The 19,404-nt window shown below is 36.0% G+C and overlaps 1 protein-coding gene across 10 annotated transcripts in view; it reads left to right on the forward strand.

Moving 5' to 3' along the window:
• The window catches only part of LOC118190586 (uncharacterized), a 228,101-nt gene that overhangs the window by 87,130 nt on the left and 121,567 nt on the right, over positions 1-19,404 (forward strand). For 7 of the 10 annotated variants that reach the window (XM_085825327.1, XM_085825338.1, XM_085825331.1 and 4 more), the window contains one exon: positions 9,099-9,312. The exons of 1 other annotated variant lie outside the window; for it this stretch is intronic. The gene's annotated coding sequence lies outside the window, so the exon portion shown is untranslated. The remainder of the gene's footprint in view (positions 1-9,098; positions 9,313-19,404) is intronic. 2 more of the 10 variants (XM_085825330.1, XM_085825335.1) reach the window with 1 other exon arrangement.

Below are 19,404 nucleotides of genomic sequence, written 5' to 3' on the forward strand. Positions count from 1 at the left end.
GCAACTTAACGTGAATGATAATCGTTCTTTAACAGCTCCGGCCTCACCAGAAGACCTTCCAGAACAGACGGAAACAGAAGAAACCCCATTTACCGAAGTCAAAAAGAGAAAGAGAAAAACACGAAATGCGCAACTTAACAAACAATTATCAGACCACGTCCTCCTATTAAAAACAAAAGAAACAGACAGAACTCCAGAACAAGTCAGATCACAACTGAACTTAACTGAACTTAGCGCCAGGGAACTGGGCATTACTGTTGAAGAAGTGCCGCCCACACGCTCTAACGAACTTTTAATTAGGTGCAGCCACATACAAAATATAGAAACACTCAGAAAAGCGATTGAGGAAAAGCCCTCACTCTCAGCAGCAGTCACGCTCAGAGAGCCGTTTTTCAGGAAGTCCACAATAATCGTCTTTGGTATCCCCACATCCGCAGTTTACGGAGACAGCAGACGACATACGTGAGGCTTTTGCGAGCTTGGTGCCCTCAGCAAGTGAAGAACAAATACATCCAAGAAATCCTATTCGCACAACTATCGGCCTCACTTGGATCGTCGACCTACAGTAGAATCTGTACGAGGATATTCAGGACCTTAGAAGAATTCTTATAGGATTTAGCTCTTGTGCGTTGAGAAAATACTTTCAAGTTGCAAGGTGTTTTAATTGTCAGCGGCTTGGACACTTGAGTCATTCTTGTAAAGCAGCGTTGACCTCCGTAAACTGTGGACAAGCTCATTGCCAGGATAACTGCAAAGCTAAGACTCCACACTGCGTCAATTGGGCAACTCACAATAAATCCAAAGACACTAGCTTCAACACCACATACCCGTCTAGTGCAAGACAATGTCAAGCCTACAAGGCAGAACTGTTCAGAATGAAAACAACGGCGCAGTGGTAGATGAACAGCAGGCTATTGCATATCCAAGAACAGTTCATGGTTTTGCATTTCTTCAAGGCAACTTGCAACGCAGCCAAGCCGCAACTGTCCATACAGCACAGGTTATTCTAGAAAACAATGTACATCTAGCCGCACTACAAGAGTTTCATTACATTAACAACAGGATCACAGGATTCAGCAACTTCAAAACTTATCATTCCGTAGGCAGTGAAGCAGCCATCGTCTACAATGGTCCACTCACGCCTCTGCTAATACATAAAGGAGATTACACAGTTACTGTACAACTGGAATGGCCTTATGGTCAGATTGCCATCACCAGCGTGTATTTCCCTCCTTCACATGATATTGTCACTGCACTCCAGGAGCTGAAACAAGACATGATGATTCCGACTAGGAATAAGATAATCGCTGTGGACTTTAACGCTAAACAAAATATGTGTAAATCTCTAATAAATCAGACTGGATCGCAGTTAAAGTAATAAACAGAGGAGCGTTCTTCCACAAAACATTTATTCACGAACACCAAAAACTAACTGATACATATACATAATTGACATCACAGTTTCTTTTTACAAACAAACACTAGCGCCATCTATTGGCGATCTATGGATACACAATCCTAAACTTAACACTCCCCCCCCCCATGCATCCGTAAACGGATGCATCAATTTTATTGAACTTCAAGATTATAAAATCTTTCAATTGGTCTTCTAACAACACCCTTATCTAACTGAATCTCACAAGATCTAATTCTATCATCTCTTCCGTTAAATAATTCCTTAATCCTACCTATCTTCCAGTTACAGCGTTTCACATTATCTTCTCGTACAAGTACAACATCATTAATTTTAAACACGGGAGAATTCTTTGGAGTTTTTTGAAAACATGACTAATCTTAATTCTAACAAATATTCTTTATAAAACCTTTTCCAAAAATGCTCTAATATTAATTGCCTATGCTTCCATCTTTTAATCAACTGTGAGATCTTGTAGATTCTAGTTTAGATTCAGGTGAAGGTAAAACAGTTAATCTAGATCCAGTTATAAAATGAGATGGTGAAAGAGGATCAGGTTCATTTGGTTCATTGTATACATAAGTTATAGGTCTAGAATTAATAACAGCTTCAACTTCAACTAAGACAGTATACAGTTCTTCATAATATAAAAAAGCTTTACCCAAGATACGTTTTAAACACGTTTTTACAGATCTTACCTAACGTTCCCAGAATCCGCCCCACCAAGGAGCACCTTCTACAATAAATTTCCATTCAAACCCATTTTTACCAAGGAAATTTAGAACCTTTTCATCTTTACATAATTTATACAAGTATTTTAATTCACGATCAGCAGTCTTAAAGGTTTTAGCATTATCAGAATATATAACTCTACAAATACCCCTACCTGCAAAAAATCTACGTAAGGCTTGAATGAAACACTCTGCACTTAAATTTGATAACAATTTTAAATGGACTCCTCGAGTCACTGCACAGGTAAACAATGAAATATACACTTTTGTACCATCCTTTAAATACAAAGGGCCAGCGAAATCTATGCCACTTACCTCAAATGGTTGAGCTTTCTCCACTCGGTCAGCTGGAAGAGGAGCCGATATCTCGTGTCCAGCTTTAGCATTATATTTTTTACAAAATCTACAATCATGTAACACAGATTTTACAAAACGTCTAGCTTTTAAAATCCAAAATTTCCCTCTTACTTGCACTAAAGTTTCATTTACACCACTATGAAGTACCTTTTCATGACAATTCAAAATAATTAAACAAGAAAAATAATTATTTGGTAATATTATAGGCTGAATTTCATCGACTTCTAATGATGATTTCACTAATCTACTTCCAACTCTTAAACAACCCTTTTCATCCATTACTGGATTTAACCCAAACAATTTGGAATTATGAGACAATGGTTTTTTACATTTAACACCATTCAACTCTTCAAAAAAATACTCACCTTGTGATAAGATAATCCAATAACACATAGCATTACATATTTCATTTTTGGTCACAGGACCAATCACTCTATTCTGTGACTTTAAATTATTAATGAATCTAAATACATATGGCGTTACTCTTAAAAGTTTACCTAAGTCACTAAAGTTTTCTATTTTTAACACAGGTTGTAAAGGTTGAACACTGCTAGTAACTTGAGTCACAACTCTTTCTTCAACACTATCTACTATGTTACAATGCTTGTTCACTTTAGGCCAATTTATTTCATCTTGATGAAGCCATGGAGGTCCATGCCACCACACGTGATTTACTACAAGATCACTCACTTTAACACCACGTGTAATTTTATCGGCTGGATTATCTGAGCCAGGACAATGATGCCACATGCTCGGGGATGTTTTGTCTTGAATTTCAGACACTCGATTTTGTACGAATGTTTTCCATCGCCGTGGTGAGTTTTTTATCCAATGAAGCACAATAAGAGAATCTGTCCATAAATGAATCTTAGCTTGAGTAAAATGCACACGGACTGTAGTTACAAGTCTTGCACCTAACACTGCTGCCATGAGCAGTGTCTTGTGCAGTGTCGAGTCTTGGTAAAGATAATTTTGAGTGTCTAACACTGCTGCCATGAGCAGTGTCGAGTCTTGGTAAAGATAATTTTTTCAGGGGAGCCACTCTGCTCTTGGCTATCACTAAACTTGTTCCACAATATTTTAAGCTACGGAATTTCACGTACACTGCTGCTCCGTAAGCACTTTGAGATGAATCACAAAAACAATGTAGTTCCAGTGTTTCAGGCGTTTCATCAACATCACGAAAATACCACCGAGGTATCTGGATATTAGGTAAATCACATAGTTGCCTATACCATTTGTTCCACTTGTCTTGCAATTCTGGTGGGATAATTTCATCCCAATCAACACCTTTCAGCCATAAATCCTGAAACAGAACTTTTGCTTGAATAACATATGGAGCAAGAAACCCAACAGGATCGAAGATTTTTGAAGCAGCTTTTAAAACACAACGTTTTGTTTGGTCATTTGACTGGATGAAATCAATAACGTCTTTAGCATTAAAACAGAAGATATCCTTAATTGTATCCCATTGAAGTCCAAGAATCTTTGAGAGGGAATCACAGTCAGGCAATTTAAAGCTAACGAAGTCGCCGCAGTCGGTCAAAGTGACGCCGAATGCTTGGAGTTTGGATTTGATTTCTACATCTGGTACTCGTATATCGGCATTTGGTATGACTGGTATTTCAATGACTTCGAGATTTATGGATTTTTCAGGGTCATTAATATTTCGGAGCGTAAGTTCAATTTTCTTTCGACGCCAATATTTCCCGTTCTTTTCACCGAAGGTATGTAGATTTAAAACAGTTTCTCCTTTCACTGGTAACTGTAATTTTCTTGATAAATCTTCTCGAATTGCAGAGATTTGGCTACCGCCGTCAAGAAGACATCTCACAATACAATTCTTACTTCTGCCCTCAGCCACAGCATACACCGTTTGAAGCATAATATTAGATCCAGTTTTGGCAAAAGAATTTTGAACAATTTCCGCCGATGTTTCGGTTTCCTTATTTTTTGCACTGGAGACAGCTGATGCGGGATTCACACACACACACTTTCATGATGTTTACCGCGGCACTTTTTGCAGGAAAACTGTGTGTTCTTACAGTTGATAGCTAAATGTTTACATCCAAAACACAGAAAACATTTTCCTGTACGTTTCAAAATGTTGCGTTTCTCATCAGCGTTCACCTCAGTACATTTATATTTCGTATGATCTTCTTTGTCACAAAATATACATTTGTATCCAATTGTTGATAAAGCTGAAGCAGTCGGAACTTTCGGTTTATAATTCGGATAAACTTCCGTGCGTTGTTCATTTTGACGAAAGTATGGTTTCTGATTCGTTTTCGCAGAGTTCATTAAACTTGCAGCTTCTCGACAGTTAACTTCATTTTTTAAGCATTTGAGAGCTACCTGCCTAAGGGAAGAGATTTCTACCGCATTATTGTCGCAATTGGCGATCTATTGAATTTCGTTAATTAGTTTTATAATAGATGGCGCTACCTCTTTTCTATACATTCTTTTTATTTTGTTTGTTTCATGCTTATCGTTTCTTTCACATGCAATTTTTCCGTTGAATTTGGCAAGAGTTTTTAAAATGCTCTCTTCGAAAATTTGTTGTCAATTTACTTTCAAATAAATTTCACGTTTACGTTACAATGAAGAAGCAAATGAAATAACTATTGTCTCAATCGCCAGCAGTATTTAATTTACCACTCTTAAATTCATTATCTCTGTTTTTTACTTCTGTGTAACGAATTAAGTTGCAATCGTAACTACGTACGAAGTAAGTCGTAAGTAAATCGAACGAGTAAGTTGCACTTTTGTAAGAAGTATTGCAATCGTGAAAATTTTGGGGTATCCTATTTCAATGAAAATACCCATATTGACTACTATCGGATACAATTAACGATGTTTTTGCCTGACATCTGTAGGTGAGAACAGAATAAAGGACTCTTTTTCCCAAAACGGGTTACAAAAAGGATTAAAAAACGATTCAGGACAGATTTTTTTGTGACGTCTGGACGTACGTACGTACGTATGTATGTGTGTATGTATGTAGCTCGCATAAATCAAAAACGAGTAGACTCAAAAACGTTGAATTTTATATATGATATAACATGTAGTTGTGCACCTACCTTTCTGGTTGCAATCGATTGCACCAAAAGTAAATAAATATGCAGATATATCCACTTTGTTACTCGGCTGCGTGAGCTCAGTTTTTTTAAAATTATTTTTATATGTTGGTAAATTGTGCATGTTTCGCTTTAAAAATGATTGAATTATGTTGTTCTTATCTTCCGGTTAAAGTTCTTATGCCTTTAGTTAATCTGCATGCAATAGTTGTAGAATTATTAGCAATTTAAAAGTTTTTTTAAGTGCGGCTAATTTTTTTACTATAGCTGCCATATTTGTTTACATTGGAAACTTAGCAAAATAGTGAATTAAGTCAGTTTCTGCACCTTTAGTGTCTTTTTGCCGAGTGGGACCCAAAGTAAACTCAGTTTTGTGCACCGAAAAATCTGCCTTCTGTGCCTTAACTGCTTGTTTTTGCGTAGAAACAACAATTTTAATTGTAAAAATTGTTTTAATTGTATTTGGTGTTTTAAGTTTCTCTATATTTTTAAATTTTTAATAAAGATATTTTATGTAATTTTGTCTTGTCGCGAAGTGAGAACTGAATTAATTGAATCAGAAATCTCTAATGAGATTCGAGGAAATAAGTTTCAATGAAATGCAGCAAAAATAAATAAATAAATAAAAAAGGTGCGTATAATTTAATATTTCGCGCAAGGAAGTCATGTGGTCTACACATCAGACTTTTCAATGCTGTGCTTAGAACAAATTGTTTGTAAATAGGCTTTGACGACTAAATATAGGAGTACAAAATCGGGTGTGTTTCATTCACTATATGCGCGAAATTCTTGATATAATCTATATCCGTAACATTTAGGAGCTCACTTTCAGTTATATTAATGCCAAGTAAGTCAGTGAAATACTTAAACCAGCTAATTTATAAAAAAAAAAGGTCACCCTTGTATTCGCACACTGAAAATTTTCTTATCCGTAATATAAAACACAGCGCAAGAAATAAATATTTTACAAAACGTTAAAAAAAAAAAAAAAAAAAAAAAAAAAAAAAAAATTAATAGGAATAAATCTGATCATGGAAATTTGAAAGCTAGTTCTGAATATTTTTAATTGGCTGTTTCATTGGCGGACGGCACATCCAACTGTATGACTGGAAAAAGAGGTGGCGCTGTCTGTTACAAAAGTAGTAACTAAGTACCAAAATTCGCTACATAGCCAGTTACGACAATACCCCTTTCCTGGCTCCCGGTTACTTTATACGTGAGAAAAACGGACCCACTAACAGCCCAGCCATAAAGTCGCTGAACGCTGGTAGTTTGACCTGGACTCAATTTTGGGCGAACGGGCTGGCTGTACCGGCGTTTTCGTCGTTTTTCCCATACGTAACGTGGGTATGAATAAGTTTCCCTTAGACGCCCACCAGCGGCCGAGCGGTAACGTCGCTGAACACTGGTAGTTCGGTCCGAGGTTCGAATCCCGCGAACGAGGTGGCTGCTTGGGTGTTTTCGTGGTTTTCCCCATGTGTAATGTGTATACGAGCCAGTTTCCCTTTAAAAGTCCTCCACGAAGGCAACCCTCCCTTAAGGCAGATAGCCCTCGAGTGCCTTGCCGTAATCTAATAAACAACCTGTTTCCCTTAGACATTTCTCCAGAAAAGTATCACTGCCCTTACTGTAATCAAATAAACAAAGCCAAAAATGTGAAGAAAACGACGAAACTCCGACGAACACCGTTCGAACTACCGGTTTTCAGCTATTTTTCTGCTTTGCCGCTGGTGGGCTAAATAGAATTTGAAATGAATGGCATTAAGAAACTGGCAGAATTACAAACCTTCAAGATTATCGGACTGAATTTTGCTAAACATGATGGAAGCGGTAAAGCCATCAAGGAGAAAGTAAGAAATTATTTGACTTTATATTATATATCTCAAGATTCGTAGGCGATAAAAATAATTAACAATTCTCCCTGAATAAAACAAAAATCGGCTGCGTTTTCTTCCGATCTAGTTCCGTTTAGTTTTGTAGAATTAATAACTAAATTACGCTTAGACTTTTTAATGGCTCATGTCGTAAGGAGCAAACGTTTGTTTACATTTGAACGTAACGAGCTCTTTGTCCCCACTAAGATCTTTGAAATATTAAACTGTAATCTGTTAAGTCAGACTGGACTAAATTGACGTCACAGTTTCAGTACCAGGGGAACCTTTGATATCGAAGAGAAAAATAAAGTACATTCCATTATGTTTGTGATTATAATAATTAAAATTTTAAATTTAGTTTTCATGTTTAAAGTTATTGTAATTATTTCCGCAGTAAAATTTAACTGATTATTTTACCAAGGAAGACTGTTCTAAAATGTAAATACCATTGACCAGAAAGTTCTTAATACACTCATTTGGGTTGAATTTGACGCCCAACCAAAAAAGATTGCCGACGCGTACGTTAATTTTAAAAAGTTAAAAACCGTTTTTGAAACTATGGCTTTTTGTAGAAGTCTCAGAGGAATTGTAAGCATTCGCTATTGTTTCAGACATCTGTGAAAGCTATGAAGATTTATTTTTAGAATATGGCAATTCACAACAATATTAAGAAAACGTGTTTAAAAAGTGATTAAAATGTTAAAAGAAATGCTGAAACTGATATCAAAAGAGATAAAGAAAAAAAAGTGATGATTTGCTGTCATCAACCGAATCTAGAAAAGCACTGCCAATTCAAATTCAAATTCTTGAAATGAAAGGTGTTGATTAAAAAAGCTGTCAGCAGTTTTGCGAAACTGAAAATACAATTGAAAAATATTTGTTGAAATGTATCAAACAACACAGATATAATAATTGTTTCTTAGAGAGAAAATTTCAAGAACGTAATTATAAAAATTTTAAAATGAATTTAAAATTTACTCAAAAAGTTTAAATTTTAGTTTGTGTGTTTGTGGAGAGCAGCCCGCCCACCTGACAAGTGGTCTTACAGCATAATTAGGCTGTCTCAGTTACGAGTATATACAGACAAACACACACACTAAAATAAAATTCTCACTGTTGCCTCGATTATTATTGATATATTCCATAATCACTTTATGAATTATATCATTAATAGTCGATTTTATTATTGATATAATTCTGATTTTAGTATTATTTATTTAGTTCTTAAGTATTAATTTTTAGCTATTATGTTTGGATTAATTGAATTAATTCTTAGCTGTCATTTTACTTGTAAAGTTTAAACTGATACGTATCTCTGTATGCATTAAATTCATCCGCATAATAAATACTTTCGGAACGGAAGTGATTCATATGGCAAAACTATAAAGCTGTCAACACGTCGGTTGGCCTTGATGAGCATCGACATAACTTATTCGCGGGAAAGAATTTCGGTTTAAGTACGGAATGTGCCCTTTCTACTGCTATTGAAAGCATTCATAACGAAAAATTATGTAAATAATTGAGCTCATTAAATAAATATATTTTTTAACTGTCATAAATATGCTCCATTAAAATTTTTTGTTAGTATTATTTTTGATATTAGCTGTTATGTTTTCTAGTTATTTCATTATGCGTTTATTCGTAGACAGGCAAACGACAGCGGATGTCATGCTGGAGCCAAACGATTCCTACGTTTGAATGAACTAAGGAGGCTATTGATTCCAAGAGAATATCCCATACCTTTCCGTTTTGTGATCGGAAACTGTCATTTCATTAGTTTCAAATTTTGTTTTAACTGTGATGGCTTTCTTCAGCGCTGCTAGGAAACGAACATCTGAAGAAGTGTTTCAGTCAACAAGGTAAGAAAGATTTCCAGTTTGATAAAACATTTTTTTTTTTTTTTTTGAAGCGAAATGTTTTCCGGCTACAGTGAGTGTTTATTTTTAAGCTAAGCCTGGAGAAGGGGAATAGATATATAATAGAACAGATCCTGAAAATAACTGAATTCTGGATAAATGGAGCAAAAGGGATATTGTTCTGAAGAATTTTTCAGGAAAAGAATCCCAAAATTTAATGCGCATACTTAAAAAGATGTCTACATTTTCAATAGTAATATTTTTATTCATATAGCACTAATCACTGCATGTAGTGCCACTGTATACATTTTTAAAGAATATTTTTTGTTCATTCTCTATAGTAAAGTTTTCTTTTTTACCTTTACGGAAAATTAAACATAACATCTGTTGCCGGGATTTCCATTATAATTAATAAGACGAACGTCTGTAAGTAAATTTTAAGTCTCTAGTTATTTTTTTTTAATGGAGGAACAAAGTTGGTTTTTGCGATTGTTGGCAACAAGTTTTCTTTGCGGAAGTGAAACTCCTTTGAGATGAGTTTCTCGTTGGCCTCATGCTTTAGCTTTATGTTTCGGAGTAATTTCAAAAACAAATTAGAGGAGTTCTGCTTAATGGGGATCTCTGGAGAAATTTAAAACTAGACTAGATGAATTGGTAAAAGTTTACAATTGGGTGCCCCTTGCTTTTTTGGCGATTCTTTTTTGATGGCCAGGAAGACACAATTTAAAGATTGCTGCTGCGCAAAACCAAAATTGAAAGTCAAAGTATTGCACAAACTCTGTGTCCATGTACACATCAGTCTGTTTTCACTTAAAAAACATCCCAGAATTGCACAAACTAGGCATTGCGCACTGCCTTAAATTTGTCCATGTACACATCAATCTATTTTCATTAAAAAATTAAGAAGCTAAAACAAAGTTAAAACTATCATAATAACCAAAAATGAGGTTTCATCGCAAAAATAAAAAAAAAAAAAAAAAAAAAAAAAAAAAAAAATTATCGCTAATCGAAGGGGCACCCAATTAATTCTACACTAGAGCCGATGAGTTTTGTATAAAACTTCTTTAAAATATACTAAAACGTTGAACTGTATTATTTCAGTAATTTCATCTCTGTATAATATCTAAGGGAAGAAAACCTTGAATGGCTATCAAAACGAAAAGAATGACCTGAAGATAACTTAAAAGGAAATAAGAAAGCGTTAAGAAAATCAGGAAACTTACAGTCACATCTAATCATAGCAAATAAAAATAATTAAATAAGTAAGTAAATAAATAAAAGGAAAAGGAAAAAGAAATCTTAAGGCTTTCAGATTTTACATTACGCTCAAAGGCGCGTTTTTTTAACGTTTTGTGTAACCTTTATTTATTAAACATCATGTTCTTCGCGCTTAAGCAATAAAATTCAATTCAATAGCAATATCGCAAAGTAATTTTAAAGTGAGCATATCTTTAGAATTTCCGATACGCAGTCTCGCGCGCTGGAGATAATAATGGTTTTTTTTTTTTTTTTTTTTCCCTCCGTTCAGTGTTGCCATCGCTCGCTTTACAATCGTCGAGTTTCTTAATCAGAAACTCATAAATGCTTTACAATAATAATACAAACTTCAAATAAATAATAGCCCACCAGCGGCCGAGCGGTAAAGACGCTGAAGACTGGTAGTTCGGTCCGAGGTTCGAATCCCGCGAACGGGCTGGCTGCATGGGCGTTTTCGTGGTTTTCCCCATGTGTAACGTGTATACGAGCCAGTTTCCCTTAGAAAGTCCTCCACGAAGGCATCGCTCCCATTAGGCAGATAGCCCTAGTACGCTTTGCCATAATTAAATACACACACACACTCAAATAAATAATAAATAACAAACTTCAAATTCAAACATAATATAAATAAATAACAAACAAACTTCAAATAATAACAACTTCAAATTCCGCATTAGCACAAACTTCAAATAACAAAAATAAAAAATAAAAATAATAATAACAATAAATCAAACTTCAAATTCCGCATTAGAGCTTCCAGATGCCCATATTCGATGGAAAATAACATTATTGAAAATTTAATGGCTAAAGGTACCGTTGTTTTATCACAATGCGAGAAACATACATACATTTATGCAGATTCTTCATTATTTGATTTCTTTAAATATAACGCAGGGCTCTAATATTTGGTGGTAACAATTTAAAAAGTGATTCGCCGTTTATAGTGAATCAACACAAAATGCCAAAACGAAATTAATAGCCCTTCTGGCTTTATTAGCCCACTAATCGATAAAATGAAATAAAATTAAAAATAAATGAATAAATACAAAGTGAATTTGAATCATCGGCGTCAGTGACCACAACCAAAGAAGATTTAACAAATTATGTTCTAGTTGAAGTAGACAGTGAGGAAGAAAATCAAACACTTGAATGAAACAAATAGTCAATATCAACATCGTGCGACAATTTGTTACAAAACCGTAATCGATTATGAAAGTGTTTTAAATACCTATGATAAACGTTATTAATGGCCAAACGGGTTTATTAATGATTATGATTATTTTCGATTGTTTTTATTCTGTTCTTGTTTCTTCTATCTGCCGTTCATGGATTCGACCAAAATGAGAAAATGAATTTTTCATAAATTTAAACGAATATGTTTTAAACAAATACGATATTTAGGTTTTTCACTTATTTACTCGAAAACTAATAAACAGTGAAAACAGAATGGCTTATTATAATCAGAAAATACTACACAGATTCTTATGGAGTGTATCATTTTTGTGGTGAAATAGAAATTATAGGATCTGATGGCTGGAAGAAGTTTTAAATATAAGTAGAGTACCAACGGTTTCATATATCTTGTATACTGGATTTATAAATGAGAGGATATAAAAAAAGAAGAAGAAAAATCGGCTGATATAACACGCAATATTTTATGTTCCTCAGATCTTTTTTTAAAATTGCTGATTGAAGAATCGCATAAACAACAACAACAAAAAATTTAACATTAAAATGTTCTTTGCCACTGAATCCGTTTTTTATTATTAGTATATGCAATAAATATCTGTAACTTTTCCTGCTTCTTTTCGTAAATTGTCAAAATCAACTCTTAACAGTTTATATGAAATCTAGTAATGAATCATATTGTTACGTTATTTTCTTCCTTGACGTTCGTACGGGGTTCGTGAAGATTTAGAGCGAATAATGACGGCAACATTTGATGAAGTATCAAAACACACTTTATTTAGCTGGTACTAATCAGGACAGGTCCAAAATCACGTTACAGTCGTCGAAGAACTACTATAAACACGTTGACACAATCAGCGACACACCCTTCTGGTTATCAGGCTATAACGGTGGAGACAGCTTCACTGAAAAGCACCAGAGTACAGCTCCCGACTCTGCTCGGCCATTCTCGGAACTCCACGTACTCTCGAGACTCTCCACGTTACAACTCGCGATGAACTCGACAGAGCACGGCTCCCGACTCTTCGGTTCAGTCGTTCCCGGAGCTCATCACGCTCTCTCGACGATGCACTAACCGCGATACACTAAGAGACTCTTCGATGCACTCGACGACTCACTCGGCACTCGCTGGCCGGCTGTCAACTCGATCGTCACCGCACGGTCTGACTAGCTATCTCGCATCCTAAACGAGGTACTCTCACTCGCCCTCTCGACAAGGCACACTCTCCTGACTGCGGACCAGCAGGCTTTATATAGCTTTCAGCTTGTGTTCGACAACATTCTGGGCTAAACCGGTAAGAAATCGTTCCAGAAGGTTCTCCATCCGTCCATGGCATGCCGCTAATTTTGTCGCCAAATGGGAGATGTATGGCCCAAATGTGGCAACCCTGCCTTTCCTTGCCATTTTATGGCAACCCTAAAACTGCTTTGCGGAGAAGCCATCTTACCGCGCCTGTGTATTTCGTAGCATATTAAAAGTGCTGTATTTAGGGATTCGTCCTTTTGTTGAAGAGTCTTGTTTGAAGCATCTATTCTTTCTAAAATCTTTTCCCATACAGTAAGTAACAGTACATACTCAAATGTATCAAGTTTTTTATGTAAATCGGCAGCTTCGGACCTTGTTAACGGTTTTTCATCTTTGTTTGAGGGAAAAATGACGTAAACAATGTTTAATTTCTTCATAATTTTCCTTTAAGGATTTCACAGCATCGGAACGAGCAGACCATCTGGTGTTACAAATAGGTTTAATACTTAAGTGTTTGCTCTTACAAAATTTTTGTAATGCATTTCACGTATGTGTAGAACTTGGAAAAAACTACGTACAATTCCTGAATGATATTGAGAAAAGTGGTCATTTCCATGCAACTTTCTGCAGCAGCATTTCCAATTAAATTTAATGAATGATTTGCGCATGGTATAAAATAGGCAGAAAAAATATGTTGTTTTATTGTGGATTGGAGTCCCTTATATTTATTTACTTGACATATTAAACGCATTATCATAACACTGTCCCCGACAGTTAGTGATGTCTAAATCTGTATTATTTAAAAATTCTTAAATAACTTTCTCCAAGTTTTCACCAGTATGAGAAAATATAGGTAAAAATTCCAAAAATCTTTCTTTTATACCACTTGGAAGAAAGAACATAGCGAGTAATGACGTTCAGCTAAGAGATATATCAGGTGTTGAATCAGTAATTAGAGAGTAAAATTTGGTTTCCTTTATTTCGTTCACTATTGTGAGTTGTAAATCTTTCGATACAATAGAAATAAATTCATCCCATATTCTAGACGACAAATAGTTTATAGTACCGGTGCCGCAGTGTGCATATTTTTTCATGTGTTCCTGCAAAAATGGATCGAACTCCGATAAATATTCCAAAGCACCTATATAATTACCATTACTTTCACTAAAAAACACTTCATTTCTACCACGAAACGCTAAAGAGTATGTAGAAATAAATTTGATTGTCGCTACCACACGTTTAAGTATTTCCCTCCCAATATATATATATATATTTTCATTTATAATTTGTTGGTCCAGTTCAGTGTCAAATGTGTCCGGTAATTTTAGATCTTGTTTTAAAAATTAAAATGAAGTTAATGTGGTCACTGGAGGTTTCATGCTCTGACGATTTTTAATGTACATTTTTCCAATCATTCGTCCCTTTTGTCATGAGCGTTGCTTGCTTGGAAAATAATTTACAGAGTATTGTTGGTTTCAGTATAAGCCAACCAATCTCGTTTAACTTTTTCCCGCTACTAATTGTTTTGAAGAAGGAGACAATAGTTAATTTTCTTGTGATTTGTTTTGACCCTTCGTTGCATCGAATAGAAGATGATTCCGAAGATCCATTTATTGATTTTGATGGATTTTTTATGTAATACTCTCGCAATACTCGTCTGTGAAGTATTCTGACCATAATGCAATATCGTTTACAAAACTCTTAGTTTCATCATTACTTTCAGATGATTTGAAATTTATATCTTCTCCTTTTGTTTCATCTTCACAAACGGAATTTCTTTTTTTTTCCTGCTGGTCTTTTTGCAGAATAGTTTCGGACACAAATGATGTTTCTGGAGTTAGAGCAGGTGAAATTTATGAAAATGATGACGATTGTTGTAATTGATCTCCATCTACAGTTAAAAATTTGTCTAACGATCTTTTCATTTGTTTTTCCACTTTATCTCGATCTGCTTTTCGTTTTCTTTTTTCACTTCCCCTTAAATGTTTATAGGAACTCATTTTAAAGAACACGTAAAAGAAAGTAGAAAATGGTCTTCAATTAAATTAATTTTTACTCAATATCACAATCACAAACAAAATCACAATTTGTGGTATTTTATATTATATTGTTGCGTGCGTAAGGGTTCGTTATGAAATGAATGCACAAGTCCGATGAAAAATGAACAAAAAAAAATTTATTATTATCACAACAAAAAAATGCTTAAATTTTCTCGAATTATCATGCAGTATTACAATATCTCACAGTAGTTATCTTTTAACTACTAAAATGTCCAATAGAACGCAATTAAAAACAGCTAAAGAACGCTAATCCGCGAATTCGCTACAATCAACAAGAGCAGTTTTCTAAACAACAACAAACTAAGCAACTACTACAAACTGAGACGTTTTCCTCCTTTTATAAGATTTTAAAATCACGCGCTAGAATTTTCCAGTACTTTCTCGAAATCAAAAAGAGATATTTATTTATTTAATGCACGCGCTCTTGTAATTTCAATTTTACGGCTTAGCTTTCTTTTAATATTCGTCACGCGCTGCACTGCGCGAGAAATAAAATCATTTAATTTGTAATTGAACTAACATTAGCTTTTTAAATACCAAATTCGTAACACTGCCCCCTTCCCAAGGACTGCACGTCCCGGGCAGTACAATCCCTGGACAGGAAGCTAAACTTACAACTGTGGCATAAATGCATTAATAAGCATTACATTACAATAATAAACAACATGAACAATAAATGCAATACATAAAACAAATCAAATACACATTTAAAAACAAAACGGACCATGGTCTTATACTATTTACAATTATTTACATTATGTACTATGGCCATAGTAATGAGCTAACCTGTCGTAAGAGTTCGAAGACTCACGGATCCGAACCATGACGTCATTTAGCCTGTTTAGGATTGTGTGCGAACCATCCCAAGGTGACTGTAAATCAGGCCTGACTCCTTTTCGTCGAATCGGGTTCCACAACCACACCTTGTCTCCTTCGTTGGATCTATGTCCAGCAGCTCTCGTGTTGTATCTGGTCTTCACTTTCTCCGTCGCCAAGTTCACTCGCTTTCGTGCGGAACGGTGCATCACTTCAAAACGGGCCTTGACATCTTGGATGTGTTCCTCAGGCGATGAAGGCGCATCCGTACGGCGATGAAACAGGCGGTCACAAGGCAGACGAAGGTCTCGACCGAAGAGCATCTGAGATGGAGAATAGCTGGTAGTCTGGTGTTTCTTTTCGACCCTAGCATGATTTCGGCTGTTTCTCGAGCTGGTTCTTTCGGACAAAGCGTCGGCATTTCCAGGTGAGGATCCCTTCTTAGGATGGATAGTCATGTCTTTAGATCCTGAAAGCAGTTTGTTGTTTTTCAAGTCTAAGGAAAAATTGTATTTCCTTAAAAAGTCCAATCCGAGTATGCATGGATCTGTAATATCCGCCACATATGCCGTGTGATGGTAGGCGGCACTTCCAAACGTGATGTTTACGTTTAACTTCCCAGTTATGTCGATCTTGTCACCAGACGCAGTCTGAAGGGTAACACAGGATGGCGTCCAAATAAGTTTATCTTTAAATTGTTCAGCTAAATCTTTCCTAATGATGGTAACATTAGCTCCTGTGTCAATGATCATACTGCAAGGAACTCCATCGATATTCCCATTGATGGACAGTCCGTTATTGTTGCCACTCACTGTATAAATTTTAAGAGCTTTAAAACAAGGTTTTTCACTATCTGGCAACCTCCGTTCCTCGATATGTTCACTAATTTGTTTACTGCGTTGTTGCTGGGAAATGGTCTTATTTTCCGTACCTCGGGGTGTTCTGCAGTTTCTTCGTATGTGGCCTTCAACTCCGCAGTTCCAGCACTTTAGAATTAGTTTCTTTTCACTTCTGTTCCGTCTCAAGCCACTGACTTGTCTGGTAAAATCATCTGCTTTATATTCCGTACCCTGGGGTGTTCTGCAATTCCGTCTTAGGTGACCTTCACTACCACATCTCCAACTCCTTAGAGCCACTTTCTTCTCGCTCCTACTCCGTATCAAATCTTCGACTTGTCTGGCTAAATCATCTAAACGAGCCATCAGTTGATCCACTGGCTCATGGACTCGCACAGCTCTAACTGGGTAGCGATCTCTACTAGTTGCTTGCTGGGCTGCCTCGAACTTCATGGCGTACAACAGAGCGCTTTTTATGTCCTTTACATCTGCCATTCGAAGAGCTTTCTGTATTTCAGTATCTCGGATGCCGTCGATAAAGTATTGTAAGGACAGGATTTCCCTTGTTTCTGTCGGGCATTCCGAAAAGGCGAGATGGGACAGCCTTTCAACATCCGCGGCGAGCTCCTGAAGTGTTTCGGTAGGCTGCTGTTGACGAGATTTTAATTGGAGCCTGCTGTAGTCTTTTAAACATTTCTCGCCGAAGCGCAGCTCCAAAGCGCCGGATAGAGCTTCTAAATCTAACCTTTTGTTTTCGGGAAGAGTCTGAAGGATATCCGCTGCGTCGGCTCTTAGAGAAGCGGCGAGATGACAGGCCTTAGCTTGGGAATCCCATCCATTCGCATCCGCCACGATAGAAAATTGTGTCTTATACACCTGCCAGGAGGTCTTCCCATCATACGTGGATAGCTTCAGAGGTGGACGAGCAGGCATTGGTAAGAATTTAAAATCATCACTCCTGCTCCCTGCCGACGTTACGAATTTCTTTAAAGTATCCATTTCTTTGGCAACTGCAGAAACTCTCTCATCAATTTGTTGCTCGATTTGGTGTTGGACGGCACAAACTCTTCCTTCAATTCGTTCCTCCACAGCAGAAACTCTCCCTTCTATATGTTCTTTTACAGAAGAAACTCTTTCTTCTATTTCTTCTTTCACCGAAGAAACTCTTTCTTCAATATGATCTTTTACGGAAGAAACTTTTTCTTCAATATGGCCAACTTTATTTTCAACTGCGTCAATTCTGCCTTCCATAGCTTCAAATTTATTTTCTATTATGCAAGTAATTTCTCTTTTCATTTCTTCTTGACCAGCTTGAACGGCTTTCATTTCGTCCTTAACGGATTCCTGGCCCAATTTCATTTCTTCCTTAACGGATTCCTGGCCCAATTTCATTTCTTCCTTAACGGATTCCTGGCCCAATTTCATTTCTTCCTTAACGGATTCCTGGCCCAATTTCATTTCCTCTTTAATTTCTTCTTTAAATGAGGCAAAGGCTGATATTAACTGCCTTAATTGCTCTTCCATCGCTCTTGTTATTGGCATTCAAACCCCACTCCTGACACCAAAAATTGTTGCGTGCGTACGGGTTCGTTATGAAATGAATGCACAAGTCCGATGAAAAATGAACAAAAAAAAATTTATTATTATCACAACAAAAAAATGCTTAAATTTTCTCAAATTATCATGCAGTATTACAATATCTCACAGTAGTTATCTTTTAACTACTCAAATGTCCAATAGAACGCAATTAAAAACAGCTAAAGAACGCTAATCCGCGAATTCGCTACAATCAACAAGAGCAGTTTTCTAAACAACAACAAACTAAGCAACTACTACAAACTGAAATCGAAATCGAGTCAATGGCTAGGCGGCAATTAGTAGCCAACCGCTACTTTAACCGTCTCTGTTGGTAAATTGCCCTAAGGCGTTGGTACTTAAGTTTTTAATTAAGGCGATTTACGCCGCGCCAACTAGGCGAAACTTGTCAAATTTTGTGAAATGTAGGTGAGTAAGGGAGCCGCGTGACAGGCAGGAACCTGTCACGCGGGTGGTCACCAGCTTACGCGTACAATGAGAAATATTGGAAATATTAATAATTATCAAGTTTTGAAACAGGTTATCTAGATTGGAATAATTAAACTAATATCACGATCTAAATGAAGACAAATGGCACAACTAAGTGCAACAGATTAGCTAAACAAAATATTCAAATTCATCCTTTCTGTAAAACACGGATTGGACAGTGGTAGTCACTACAAACTGAGATGTTTTCCTCCTTTTATAAGATTTCAAAATCACGCGCTAGAATTTTCCAGTACTTTCTCGAAATCAAAAAGAGATATTTATTTATTTAATGCACGCGCTCTTGTAATTTCAATTTTACGGCTTAGCTTTCTTTTAATATTCGTCACGCGCTGCACTGCGCGAGAAATGAAATCATTTAATTTGTAATTGAACTAACATTAGCTTTTTAAATACCAAATTCGTAACAATATATTATTTTAATGAAATAATGTAATACTTTTATAAAAACTTACATTTTTATTTTAGGAATTCCAGAAAGTATTAACTATGAATCCAAAACAATGTATTTGCGATTAAGTCTATGTACTTAATTAAGTCTTAACTGCACAAATTTCAGTCACAACTCACATAAGATGCAATACGTTCAGGAGATACTGATTTTAAATAG

The sequence above is a fragment of the Stegodyphus dumicola genome, chromosome 10 (genome assembly GCF_044657685.1).
Source record: "Stegodyphus dumicola isolate Sdum_Otavi_A_Nest chromosome 10, ASM4465768v1".
Lineage (NCBI taxonomy): Eukaryota > Metazoa > Arthropoda > Arachnida > Araneae > Eresidae > Stegodyphus > Stegodyphus dumicola.